Here is a 15,280-nt window from a genome sequence, read left to right on the forward strand (position 1 = left end):
GCTATGAAAAGCCAACTGAAATTTACTCCTGAGGTGCTGACCTGTTGCACCCTCGACAACCACTGTGATTATTATTTGACCATGCTGGTCATTTATGAACATTTGAACATCTTGGCCATGTTCTGTTATAATCTCCACCCGGCACAGCCAGAAGAGGACTGGCCACCCCCCATAGCCTGGTTCCTCTCTAGGTTTCTTCCTAGGTTTTGGCCTTTTCTAGGGAGTTTTTCCTAGCCACCGTGCTTCTACACCTGCATTGCTTGCTGTTTTAGGTTGGGTTTCTGTACAGAACTTTGAGATATCAGCTGATGTAAGAAGGACTATACAAATTTGATTTGAATAAATGAATGAATCATATGCCAAAAGAGAGTGAGAGTCAGAGATGACAATTCAATTTGTCAGAACAGTGTGATTGTTTTATAGTTTTATTGAATAGATTTGTAGTTTGTATAAAGAGTTATGTGTCTTGAATACAAAACATGTATTTAAACAGATAATCCTGCAGCAACAGGAAATCAGATTTATTGTGCGGCTTATAATTAATGGATATTTTGATAGAGGTTGGTATATTTTTAGTTAGGGGAAATTAAAACAAATGACCAACTTAATCTTTTTAAACCTTGAATAAACTGCAAGTTTGCATTTCCTGCAACAACAGAGTAATCAAAATAAGATTTAATTTACTTCCTTCTCATGCAATGCAAATTCACATGTTACTCATAGACAGAGCTCTAGGATCAGCTTTAACTTCCACAAATCCTAATTTATTCCAAGACACAGATCTAGGATCAGGGCCCATATCCACAAAGCATCTCGGAGTAGGAGTGCGGATCTAGGATCAGGGCCCATATCCACAAAGCATCTCAGTGTAGGAGTGCAGATCTAGGATCAGGTTTGCCATTTAAATCTTAAATGAATGAGACTATATGGACAGATCCTAGATCAGCACTTATACTCTTGAGATGCTTTGTGGATATAGGCTCATTTTACATTCCTCAAATCCTTTAATAGCCATATAGAGTATAGCTCTGACTGTTACCATTAGAGGAGATGAAGCAACAAACCGAAAGCAAAAAAGCTTTAGAATGTCCCGCCAGCCTTCCGAGGTATTAAAGTGCGTACAGTAAATGTTAGATAGTTTATGACTGTTGAGGTTAAAGTCAGTTCCATTTCAACTGTATTGCCGTTGGTTGCAAACAGCAGTATATAATCGAATGAATTGGGTTTGGTGTACTGTAGAATCGTCAGCTCTACGCTGTTGTCCAAGTCCTCCTGTATCATATCAAATTGGATTTCTCATATGCTTCATAAACATCAGGTGTAGACTAACAACGAAATGCTTACTGACAGAGCCTTACCAACAAAGCAGAGAGAAAAATAGAACAATATTAGGAAGATAATAAAAAAACATTGATTAATGATAACTTAACTATATACACTGGGTGCCAGTACCGAGTCGATGTGCAGGGGTCCGAGGTAATTGAGGTATATCTACATTTAGGTAGGGGGTAAAGTGACTAGGCAACAGGATAGACAGTAGCAGCAGCGTATGTGATGAATCATTAAAGTTAGTGCTAAACGTGTCAATATAGAGTGTCCAGGTAGCTACAGTGCATTCAGTATTCAGACCCGTTTACTGTTTACACATTTTGTTACGTAACAGCTTTATTGTAAAATGAATTAAATAAAACATTTTCCTCATCAATCAACACATAATACCCCACAATGAAAAAGGGTAAAACAGGTTTTTTAGAACATTTTGCAAATGTATTAAAAGTAAAAACTGAAATACCTTATTTAGATAAATATTCAGACCCTTTGCTATGAGACTCTAAARTGAGDTCAGGTGCATCCTGTTTACATTGATCATKCTTGAGATGTTTCTARAACTTGATTGGAGTCCACCTGTGGTCAATTCAACTGATTGGAACATGATTTGGAAAGGCACACACCTGTATATACGGTCCCACAGTTGACAGTACATGTCAGAGTAAAAACCAAGCCATGACGTTGAAAGAATTGTCCGTAGAGCTCCGAGACAGGATTGTGTCGAGGCACAGATCTGGGGACGGGTACTAAAAAAAAATGGCTGCAGCATTGAAGGTCCCCAAGAACACAGTGGGCTTCATCATTCTTAAATCCCTATGGTGAAGAATGGAGGTGGCAGCATCATGCTGTGGGGATGTTTTTCAGCGGAAGGGAGACTAGTCAGGATCGAGGGAAAGATGAACGGATCAAAGTAGAGAAAGATCCTTGATGAAAACCTATATACAGGTAATGAGTGGAGAACAGGAGGGCTTCTTAAAGAAAAAACGAACGGTCTGTGAGAGACCGGAATTAATTACTGGTTGTGTAACAGATGTATAATGTACTCTCCATGCGTTTGTTTTCTCAAAATAAATCAATTCGGCCAGTGGTCCCAGTTGAGCATCATTTTATTTCTGTTGTTAAATGAACAGCACGTTAGTTGTGCGGGCTTAACAGTGTTGATGGCTGTCGATGGCAAAATCCCTTGCATCACATTTTCCTACTGGGCGAACAAAATACAAAATACAAAACAAAATATAACATAAAGTAAATACCTGTTGTTAAATGAGAAACACAGCACGTTAGTTGTGCAGGGCTTAACAGTATTGATGGCTGTCGATGGCAAAATCTGTAGCATGAAGACAACTGTGTTTGCAGTGGCTTATGTGACCATGACATCGGTGTATGCTAGCTAACACACTTATTTACAGCAATCATATGCCAAAGCACATCCCAGAAAACCCCTCAATCCCTACACGGTACCATATACCCACACATGTATAAATCAGTAACGTACAGCAAACTTGTACACATTGTAAATAGAAAACAGTATTCAGAACCTGACCTAACCCTTGCATCACTCTTTCCTACTGGGAAGACCTGACGTTCGCGAACCCCCCTATCTGCAAGTGGGGCCAATCACAACACACCTATTGTCATCAGAGTTGAACTAACCAATAAGAATGCTTGAACATTAAATACACATTTCTTAGAGGCAAGTGGAAACTTAACCAACCCTGTTAAGTTGGTAGGTGATCAAATACTTAGTATTTCCTGCAATAAAATGCTAATTAATTACTAAAAATCATACAATGTGATTCTCTGGATTTTTGTTTTAGATTCCGTCTCTCACAGTTGAAGTGTACCTATGATAAAAATGACAGACCTCTACATGCTTGTAAGTAGGAAAACTTGCAAAATCGGCAGTGTGTCAAATACTTGTTCTCCCACTGTATGTCACTCCCTTTGGTTCCTTCCCCAGGCGCTATGTTTCGGTTTCAGTTTCATGTCTGTGTGCTGTTCGTCTTTTATTGTTTCGTTCATTTATTAAATGATTCACTCTGAACTTGCGTCCTGACTCCCAGCGTTACAAGAATAAGTCTGTAACAAAATGTGGAAAAAGTGAAGGGGACTCTATACTTTCTGAATGTACTGTATATGGTTAACTATTTAGAAATCTTGGGTAGAAGCTGTTCAGGGTACTGTTGGTTCAGACTTGGTGCATCGGTGAGAGAGAACAGTCAATGCATCACAGAGAACAGTCAATGACATCAGAGAGAACAGTCAATGACATCAGAGAGAACAGTCAATGACATCAGAGAGAACAGTCAATGACTTTGGTAGCTGGAGTCTTTAATTTTTTTTTTAGAGCTTTCCTCTAAAACCACCTGGTAATAGAGGTCCTGGATGGCAGGAAGCAGTGATGTACTGGCCTACACACTACCTTTTGTAGCGCCATGTGGTGAAATGCCAAGCGTAGCCATAACAAGTGGTGATGCAGCCAGACAAGATGCTCTTAATCGTGTAGCTGTAGAATTGTACATATGATTTGTGCCAGAAATGTTCCCAGTCAACCATGGCTCTGCACACTGTCTATTGAATGAGTAAACTTACGTTGACATTCTCGTCAGTTTACCCTTTGGTCTTTACTCCATTGGTCCTGCAGCAGCCGTTTTCCTTCCCCTTGCCACCGCAACACTTCCTCTCCTGTGGCACCACACACACACACACACACACACACACACCCACACACACACACACACACACACACATCACAGATTGGAGAAGAAATGATGGAAGTGAAAGCAGAGAAAGAGGAAGACGATGATCCTTATTCATCCTCAGGTGCTGCATGACACTCAGGGTGTGTTGTGTGGTCTTACTTTGGTGAACGTCTTGTACCCCTCCAGAATTGGTTCTGTAACCAGTACAGCGACACAGGTTCCCTGTGGGGACAACACAGTACAACATTACCTGGCTCAAACCTGTCATTGAGTGTGTGGTTCAAATGGGTCTAAATGTCTAAATGTCAAATCTAAATGTACATGTACACTGACTTGACACAGGGTTGTACATGAAGCAATGACTGACCCAGGAGTTGTACTGAAACAATGACTTGACCCAGGAGTGTTCCTGTCAGTTGTTGTTGATTACTCCTGCATCCAGCCGAGCTGCTCTTTCCTGAATGTGTTTATTTATTTAATATATATTATTCAATTTAAATAAATAAAATGGGGGTGGGGGGGGGTGGATCGTTATTATTGCGGAAGGTTTGCTTCCATCAATGTAATTGTCTGCATCATTCCAATCCCCCATATATATTTTTGGGGTAAATATATATATTCATATACATACACGATGCATACATATACACATACATACATACACTTACCTATATGATATTATACACATAATATATATATATACTTACCTATATTATGTACATATATACATACACATACCTATATAGATGTACATATACACATATCTTTACACTTACCCAAAAACCATAAACTAATAGATGTATATATACAATATATACATACACATACCATATATAGATGTAATATACACATCTTACTATATATAGATGTACATATACACATATATACATACACATACCTATATGATGTATATATACACCACTTACCTATATAGATGATATCTATACACATATATACATACATTACCTATATAGATGATCATATACAACACTACTATCATCTACACTTACCTATAGATGTATATATACACATCATATCACTACACATACCTATAAGATTATATATACCACTTACCTATATAGATGTACATATACACATAATATACAATACATACCTATATAGATGTAAATACACATAATATACATACACATTACCTATATAGATGTTAATATATACATACACTTACATATATAGATCTAAATACATATATACTACACATACCTATAAAGATGTACATATATACATACACTTACATATATAGATGTATATATACACATATATACATACACTAACCTATATAGAAATTATCACCTAATAACACTATACATATATAGATGTACATATACACATACATACACTTACCTATATAGATGTACATATACACATAATCAACATACCACTACCCTATTATAGATGTACCTATACACATATATACATACACATACCTATATAGATGTATATATACACATAATACATACACTTACCATATATAGATGTACATATACTACATACATACACTTACCTATATAGATGTATATATACATATACATACACCATACCTATATCGATGTACATACTTTTTTACCTTTATTATTCCCCACAAACCCTACCACACCTTCCCCCAATTGGAGTAAACACTAATTACTTAGGCTTCTACCTTCAGTTTATATATCTTATACACATTTTACAGACACAATCTATTTTACAATAGTTTATTTTGTTTGTTAGTCCTTTAATCTATTTCTGATGTCCATCTCAGTTTGATTTTATTTGCAACTCTGCTATTCGCAACATTTCTGAACCTATATACATTTTACAGACCCCGTATGTTTACATTGGTTATCTTGTTATTGGTCCCACCCTTCAGCTCCATTCAACCCCTCCACTTATCTCTCAACATCATCCATTTTGGATTTCTATTTGACATATATCAACTGTGCTGTGATGCTTCACAAAAATATTGTACCTTTCTATTCTTATAGCTTCTACAGATTGTAAATTAAAATTAAACATTTTTGCTAAAATATTATTATATTATTGATTGATTGACTATGACTTTTCAAATCACCCAGTATTGCTATCTGCAGTGTTAGTTCTAGGTAAATGTTGCAATTCTTCAGCCATTCCTGAACCTGTGACCAAAAACGAGCTACATATGGACAATACCAAAATAAATGATCAAATGACTCTGCCTCCTCACAGCAGAATCTGCAGAGCTGGGAAGATTGATCCCCCATATATATAACATTCTATTAGTTGCAAGAATTTTGTATAGTAATTTAAATTGAAACAGTGAAGTTTTGAATCCGGCGTTGTTTTGGCGTATCAATTCATAAACCATTGTGCCTGTGAATGGGTACATTGAAAATCTCTTTCAACTATTTTGCAATCTAATATGGCACAGCTGTCAGTTTTTTGGTCCTTAAATTAAATTGGTATATGTTTTTATTTATCACACTCTTTCTTTAACCATTTATGTTCTTAATACAGGCCGACATACAAGTTCCTTATTTTTTCCCCTCTACTTGCCTCTGTCACGTCCTGACCTTAGTTCCTTTTTTATGTCTCTATTTTGGTTTGGTCAGGGCGTGAGTTGGGGTGGGCATTCTATGTTTTGTTCTATGTTTTCTGTTTCTATGTGTTTGGCCTGGTATGGTTCCCAATCAGAGGCAGCTGTCTATCGTTGTCTCTGATTGAGAACCACATTTAGGTAGCCTGTTCCCACCGTGGTTGGTGGGTAGTGTTTTCCTGTTTGTGTTGTGTCACCTTCAGGACTGTTCGTTTTAGTTTCTTTCATTTTTATTTTGTATTTTCGTGTTCAGTTATAATAAATTAACATGGACACTTACCACGCTGCGTTTTGGTCTGATCTTCCTGTTCATCAGGATGAAGACATGTTACAGCCTCTTCTGTGTGGTAATGCTGCAATTAATTAGTATGTAATATATATGGTAGAGCAGACATTTCCATATGTCTGTGTTAGCTGTATGTGTGACAACTCCACCAGTCCTATTTATGATATCATTCACAAAAATTATACCTTTAAATTTTTTTGGGGGGAAAAATACATTATTTTTTTCAATTAGTATACTTGAGTTTAACCACAATATTTGTTCTGTCTTTTCAGGTGGATTAAACTGAAATTGCAACCAACTTTCTAAGGCTTGGTTAAAACCTAATGATATTTTGGAGATGATTCTGAATAAAGGGAAAAAGGCCCTTCTTACACATAGGATGAGACATTCTTACCAATTTATTAGAGAACCAGTTTGGATTTAAGTATAACTTTTGTATCACTGATGCCTTTAGTGAAAGGTCTAATGTTTAATATTTAATCATTTCTGCCCTCCAAATTCATATTCGTTATACAAATAGGTCCTTTTAATTTTGTCTGGCTTGCCGTTCCAAATAAAARAGAATATTTTTTGTTCATWTAATTTAAAAAGCAGATCACTAGGTGTAGGCAAAACCATAGGCAAATAGGTCAACTGTGATATGACTAAAGAGTTAATCAGGGTGATTTTTCCACAAATAGACAGGTATTTTCCTTTCCATGCTAGCAAGATCTAATCTATTTTTGCTAACTTTKTATAAAAATTTATTGGAGTGAGATCTTTTCTTTCTTTTGGAATTTGTATACCGAGTATGTCCACATCTCCGTCAGACCATTTAATTGGTAAACTACATGGTAATGTAAAATTAGCATTTTTTTGTGATCCAATACGTAATATCATTAGAATTTGTTTTTAATCCAGAGAGAATAGCAAAAGTATCTAGGTGGAGAGATTCTAATTGTGGTTTTAAAAGAAAACATGAATCATCAGCGTACAATGACACCTTAGTTTTTAAGCCACGGATTTCTAATCCCTTAATATTAATGTTTGATCTAATTTTAACAGCTAACATTTCGATGGCAATAATAAATAGATATGCCGATAGTCACAACCTTGTTTTACTCCTCTAGATAGTTTTAAACTTTCTGAGAAGTAGCCATTATTTACTATTGTACACCTAGGGTTACTATACATAATCTTWACCCATTTTATAAGAGATTCCCCAAAATTGAAATATTCTAGGCATTTATATATAAACTCCAGTCGTACTTTATCAAAAGCCTTTTCAAAATCAGCTATGAAAACCAGGCCTGGTGTCCCCGAAATGTCATAGTATTCTATTGTTTCCAGGACTTTTCTTATTATCTCCAATGTATCGTCCATGTAAAAAAAGTCTGATTAGGATGAATAATATCTGACTATACTTTTTTAATTCTATCCGCCAATCATTTTGCTAGGATTTTTATCACAACAATGAAGTGTAAGAGGTCTCCAATTTTTTAAATGGACTGGATCTTTATATATACCACTTGGGTCCTGTTTCAGTAATTATATCAGACCTTCTTGTTGCGTGTCTGATAATCTACCATTTATATAGGAGGGGTTAAAACAAGCTAATAATGGTCCTCTGAGTATAACAAAAAAAGTTTTGTATACTTCCACTGGTATGCCATCCAGCCCTGAAGTTTTCCCAGCCTTAAAGGCCCCAATTGCATCAAGAAGTTCCTCCTCTGTAATTTGGCCTTCACATAAGTCTTTCTGTACAGATGTTAATTTTACATTATTATTAGGAAAAAAAATCTATACAATTATTATTCAACCTTTACTTTAWAATACGGGTGATACGTCCCCCCAGGGGCCACAACTGTGATGGACCGATATTTAAAACTTTTCAGTACATTAATCTACCTCTCTGACAAATTTGGTGCTTTTATCACGAAATGAGCATTAGTTATGGAAACGTCATTTTAGCTCTGTGTATACAGAAAGGACAGTGACATAACAGTCCATGTTATTCATTAAGTTATGTTCAAACTTTTGGAACAACCAATCCTCTGGCTTCTCTCCAAAACCATTCCCTCTCTAGCCCTGCAGACTAGCCCTGCAGACCAGCTAGAAAAGTCATCTCACTGTAGACCAGCTAGAAAGGTCAAATCTCTCTGTAGACCAGCTAGAAAGGTCATAGATCACCGTAGACCAGCTGGAAAGGTAATATCTTACTGTAGACTAGCTAGAATGGTCATATCTCACTGTAGACCTGCTAGAATGGTCATATCTCACTGTAAACCAGCTGGAAAGGTAATATCTCTGTAGACCAACTAGAATGGTCATATCTCACTGTAGACCTGCTAGAAAGGTAATATCTCACTGTAGACCAGCTAGAAAGGTAATATCTCACTGTAGACCAGCTAGAACGGTCATATATCACTGTAGACCAGCTGGAAATGTAATATCTTACTGTAGACTAGCTAGAATGGTCATATCTCACTGTACACCAGCTAGAAAGGTAATATCTCACTGTAAACCAGCTAGAAAGGTAATATCTCACTGTAGACCAGCTCTGTAAACCAGCTCTGTAGACCAGATAGAAGGGTCATATCTCACTGTAGACCTGCTCTGTAGACCAGCTAGAAGGGTCATATCTCACTGTAGACCTGCTCTGTAGACCAGCTAGAAGGGTCATATCTCACCATTTCTGTCATGCTTCGTTGAACGTTGTGAAATATTGTCTCTACTGTCTATTCAGAACACTTAGCCAACTGGCCAAAGTTCTGCCCCCATAAAACCCCAGAGAGAGTGAAAGTTCCTACAAGACAAACAACTGAAAGCACAGAACATTAAAAGCACGCATGACACAATGGGGCATTTTCCCCCTCAATATTTTAAGTGAATAAATGAAATCCATGTAATTTTATCAGGTGTGTGCTTCAATAGCAGAGGGAAGATTTATTTTGGGGGTCCCGCACTACAGACTATATGGGTCTGTTAATACAGGATTAGTAAAGGCCTAGTGATACAGACTATATGGGTCTGTTAATACAGGACTAGTAAAGGCCTAGTGCACTACTTTTGTGAAGGAAAAAATAAATCATATATTTTTTTTAATTCAGATTTTTCAGGGATTGCTGCTGCACCCTCAACACTCCTACTTACTGGGCTATGGTATTAAATCAGCATCCCTACTTGATACTGTTACTGTTCTCGTATACAAAACACTTGTATTTAAATAAGTGTCCGGATATTAATTTGATCAGTTTCTCACAGCAGGAACATTATTCTGCAGCAACAGGATATCTGATTTATTGTGTGGATTATAATTAATGGACCTTTTTGTAGAGGGTGGTACATTTATTTAGGGCAAATCAAATCTGACATTTCTTAAGGGAAATTCCAAACATAAGAAGCCTTTTAAAACCTTTGTCATGTTCGTCGTAATAATTATCGGACCAAGATGCAGCGCGAAATGGTTTCCACATATTATTTATTAGAAACGCACAAAACAACAAAGAAAGAACGAAACAAACCGTAACAAAGAGGTGTAACATACACTAACTCAAATCAATATCCCACAAAACACAGGTGGAAAAAATGCTACTTAAATATGATCCCCAATTAGAGACAACGATAGCCAGCTGCCTCTAATTGGGAATCATACCAAACACCAACATAGAAAAACTAAACTAGAACCCCACATAGGAAATAATAACTAGAATACCCCCCAGTCACGCCCTGACCTACTATACCATAGAAAAACAAAGGCTCTCTATGGTCAGGGCGTGACAACCTCGAATAAACTACAATGTTGCATTTCCCACTGACAATTCCTTTAACAACAGTGATCAAATTAAGATTTTATTCATATTGGGGAAAGAAATGTGTGGTGTGGATCAGAACACCAGTCAGTATCTGGTGTGACCCCCTCATGCAGCACGACACATCTCCTTCACATAGAGTTGATCAGGATGCTGCTTGTGGCCTGTGGAACGTTGTCCCATTCCTCTTCAATGGCTGTGTGTGAAGTTGCTGGATATTGGAGGGAACTGGAAAGCGCTGTCGTACACGTTGATCCAGAGCATCCCAAACATGCTCAATGGGTGACTTGTCTGGTGAGTATGCAAGCCATGGAAGAAATGGGACATGTTCAGCTTCCAGGACTTGTTTACAGATCCTTGCGACATGGGGCCGTGCATTATCATGCTGAACACATGAGGTGATGGTGGTGGATGAACGGCACCACAACGGGCCTCAGGATCTCGTCACCGTATCTATGTGCATTCAAATTGCCATNTCATGCTGAACACATGAGGTGATGGTGGTGGATGAACGGCACCACAACGGGCCTCAGGATCTCGTCACCGTATCTATGTGCATTCAAATTGCCATTGATAAAATGCTGTTGTATTGGTTGTCAGTAGCTTTTGGCTGACCATACCATAACCCCACCGCCACCATGGGGCACTCTGTTCACAACGTTGACATCAGCAAACGACGCCATACATGTGGTCTGCGGTTCTGAGGCTGGTTGGACGTACTGCCAAATTCTCTAAAACGAAATGAACATTAAATTCTCTGGCAAAAGCTCTGGTGGACATTCCTGTAGTCAGCATGCCAATTGCTTGCTCCCTCAAAACTTGAGACATCTGTGTGTGACATTGTGTGATAAAACTGCACATGTTAGAGTTATTGTCCCCAGCACAAGGTGCAACTGTGTAATGATCCTGTTTAAATCAGCTTCTTTATATGCCACACCTGTCAGGTGGATGGATTATCTTGGTAAAAGAGAAGTAATCACTAACAGGGATGTAAACAAATTTGTGCATTTTTTTGTTGTTGATAAATGCACTTTTTGTATATATGGAACATTTCTGGGATCATTTATTTCATCTCATGAAACATGGGACCAACACTTTACATGTTGCATTTATATTCTTGTTCAGTATATTTTATTTGCTTCTCAGGCAATGCAATTCCACACGTTACTCCTAGACAGAGCTCTAGGATCAGGTTTAACTTCCCCAATTCCACACGTTACGCCTAGACAGAGCTTTAGGATCAGGTTTAACTTCCCCAATTCCACACGTTACTCCTAGACAGAGCTCTAGGATCAGGTTTAACTTCCCCAATTCCACGTTACATTGTTGGTAATCAGGCACACTGTTGTGTCGTCTGCAAATTTGATGATTGAGTTGGAGGCGTGCGTGGCCACGCAGTCATGGGTGAACAGGGAGTACAGGAGGGGGCTGAGCATGCATCCTTGTGGGGCCCCAGTGTTGAGGATGAGCAATTTGAGCAATTTGAATTGACGGCAGAAAAGTCAGGAAGTAAATTGAAAATCCAATTCAATAATTGGAAAAAGGGCAACTATTTTCAATGAATTCTCAATAAACTGAAAAGTAAAAGCAATTTATTTAATTTAATTTTAGATTTTAATCACTTCACTGACTTCTCTGACTTCACTGTCTTTAATTCAAATTGACCACAACCCTGGTTTCAATAGATTTCAATAGACAGTGGAACGGTTAGAAAATTGTGTCACTTCTGCGTCTCCCACTGTGTTCCAGTTGTCCAGTCATGGTGTAGACTGACTCCAAGTCTATATGGTGCTTCCTGACATATCTAGGTGTGTGTGAGATCAGATGGCAGTGTGCCTGGCCTTTACTCAGCCTGATCAGCCTTGGGAAGGGATAACCAGATTCTTCTGACCACCAGCCTGTTATTCAGATTATAACCAGCATGCCATTGCCTTGAGGTCAAGGGTCACCCAATCACATCCTGTCCCCAAGAGGCCAGCCTCTAATACAACACAGATATAGATAGCGTAAAACACAGGCCTAAGTCCCCAAGATTCCAGCCTCTAATACACACAGTAGATTGGGTAAACAGCATGTCCCCAAGAGCCAGCCTCTAATACACACAGTAGAATTGGGTAAACAACCTGTCCCAAGAGGCCAGCCTCTAATACACACAGTAGATTGGTAAACAGCATCCCCAAGAGCCAGCCTCTAATACACACAGTAGATTGGGTAAACAGCCTGTCCCCAAGAGGCCAGCTCAATACACACAGTAGATTGGGTAAACAGCCTGTCCCCAAGAGGCCAGCCTCTAATACACACAGTAGATTGGGTAAACAGCCTGTCCCCAAGAGGCCAGCCTCTAATACACACAGTAGATTGGGTAAACAGCCTGTCCCCAAAGCAGGCCAGCCTCTAATACACACAGTAGATTGGGTAAACAGCCTGTCCCCAAGAGGCCAGCCTCTAATACACACAGTAGATTGGGTAAACAGCCTGTGACACATTGATCAGAGACCAAGCTGTTGTTTTTTTCTTCTTCTGTTTATTAAACGAAAACAAAACAGTCACAACAGCAACATGCAGCACATTATCAAACCTAGTGGGCAGACTGCAGATACACAGAGAGGAAGGTTCAACCCCGGAGTCATTATCAGCATCATGGTGTCTCACTCTCATGACAAACACACACGCTCGCACAACACACACACACACACCAAAGACCAAACACAGCCATGCCTGGAGTGTAAAACACACTGTCACTACACACACTCACCTCTTTCTGAGAGAGAGAGAGAGAGAGAGAGAGAGAAAAAAGACAAGATTTAAATAAATATGTAAGGAGACTTTGTGTGTTTGTGGGCTGCCGTGGGACCTTTAATTCCAAATTGACACAGTCAACCCAGCCAGCCACACAGTTGGATACAGTTGGCATTAACCTCGAGGCACAGCTTCAGACTTACTAAAGCATCAAAGCTAACACATCATAACCCCATTATTCGAACACACACACACACACACACGCACACACAATCACAGACTTAATCAAGTTAATAAACTGTATCGAAGCTAACACCACTAGCTAATGATCCCTCACTCGGTTGTCACTGTTCACTCACTGTGCTCTGCCTGGTTCAAAACATGCTACAATTCAGCCTAATAAATACCCTCTTATCAAATTGAAAACATCACCATATATATTCACATACAGACTATTCAGACCCCTTGACTTTTTACACATTTTGTGACGTTACAGCCTTATTCTAAAATTGATTAAAATAATACAAATATTTAATCTACATACAATATCCCATAATGACAAAGCGAAAAACACGTTTATTGAAATGTTTGCAAATGTATAAAAAAACTAAATAATGAAATACCATATTTACATAAGTATTCAGACCCTTCGCAATGACTCAAAATTGAGCTCAGGTGCATCCTGTTTCTTCTGATCATCCTTGAGATGTTTCTATAACTTGATTGAAGTCCACCTGGGGTAAATTCAATTGATTGGACATGATTTGGAAAGGCACACACCTGTCTATATAAGGTCCCACAGGTGACAGTGCATGTCAGAGCAAAAACCAAGCCACGAGGTTGAAGGAATTGTCCATAGAGCTCCGAGACAGGATTGTGTCGAGGCACAGATCTGGGGAAGGATACCAAAAAATGTCTGCAGCATTAAAAGGTCCCCAAGAACACAGTGGCCTCCATCATTCTTAAATGGAAGAAGTTTGGAACAACCAAGACTCTTCCTGGAGCTGGCCGCCCGGTCAAACTGAGCAATTGGGGGAGAAGATCCTTGGTCAGGGAGGTGACCAAGAACCCGATAGTCACTCTGACAGAATTCTATAGTTCCTCTGTGGAGATGGGAGAACCTTCCAGAAGGACAACCATCTCTGCAGCACTCCACCAATCAGGCCTTTATTGTAGAGTAGCCAGACAAAAGCCACTCCTCAGTAAAAGGCACGACAGCCCGTTTGGAGTTTGCCAAAAGGCACCTAAAGACTCTCAGACCATGAGAAACAAGATTCTGTGGTCTGATGAAACCAAGATTGAACTCTTTGGCCTGAATGCCAAGCGTCACATCTGGAGGAAACCTGTCAACATCCCTATGGTGAAGCATGGTGGTGGCAGAATCATGCTGTGGGGATGTTTTTCAGCAGCAGGGACTGAGAGACTAGTCAGGATCGAGGCAAAGATGAACGAAGCAAAGTACAGAGAAATCCTTGATGAAAACCTGCTCCAGAGCGCTCAGGACCTCAGACCGGGGCGAAGGTTCACCTTTCAACAGGATAATGTCCCTAAGCACACAGGCCAAGACAATGCAGGAGTGGCTTCGGGACAAGTCTCTGAAAAAGTCATTGAGTGGCCCAGCCAGAGCCCGGACATGAACCCGATCGAACATCTCTGGAGAGACCTGAAAATAGCTGTGCAGCTTTGTTATTATGGGGGATTGTGTGTAGATTGATAAGGGGGGAAAAAACACTTTAATCCATTTTAGAATAAGGCTGTAATGTAACAAAAGTCGATGGTTTGAATACTTTCTGAGAAGGAAAAAATGATCAATAAATACATGTTCCACAGGTCTATAGTCATACATATGTTCACTCTTCTGGTG

The sequence above is a fragment of the Salvelinus sp. IW2-2015 genome, unplaced genomic scaffold, assembly GCF_002910315.2.
Source record: "Salvelinus sp. IW2-2015 unplaced genomic scaffold, ASM291031v2 Un_scaffold1739, whole genome shotgun sequence".
In the NCBI taxonomy this organism is placed as follows: domain Eukaryota; kingdom Metazoa; phylum Chordata; class Actinopteri; order Salmoniformes; family Salmonidae; genus Salvelinus; species Salvelinus sp. IW2-2015.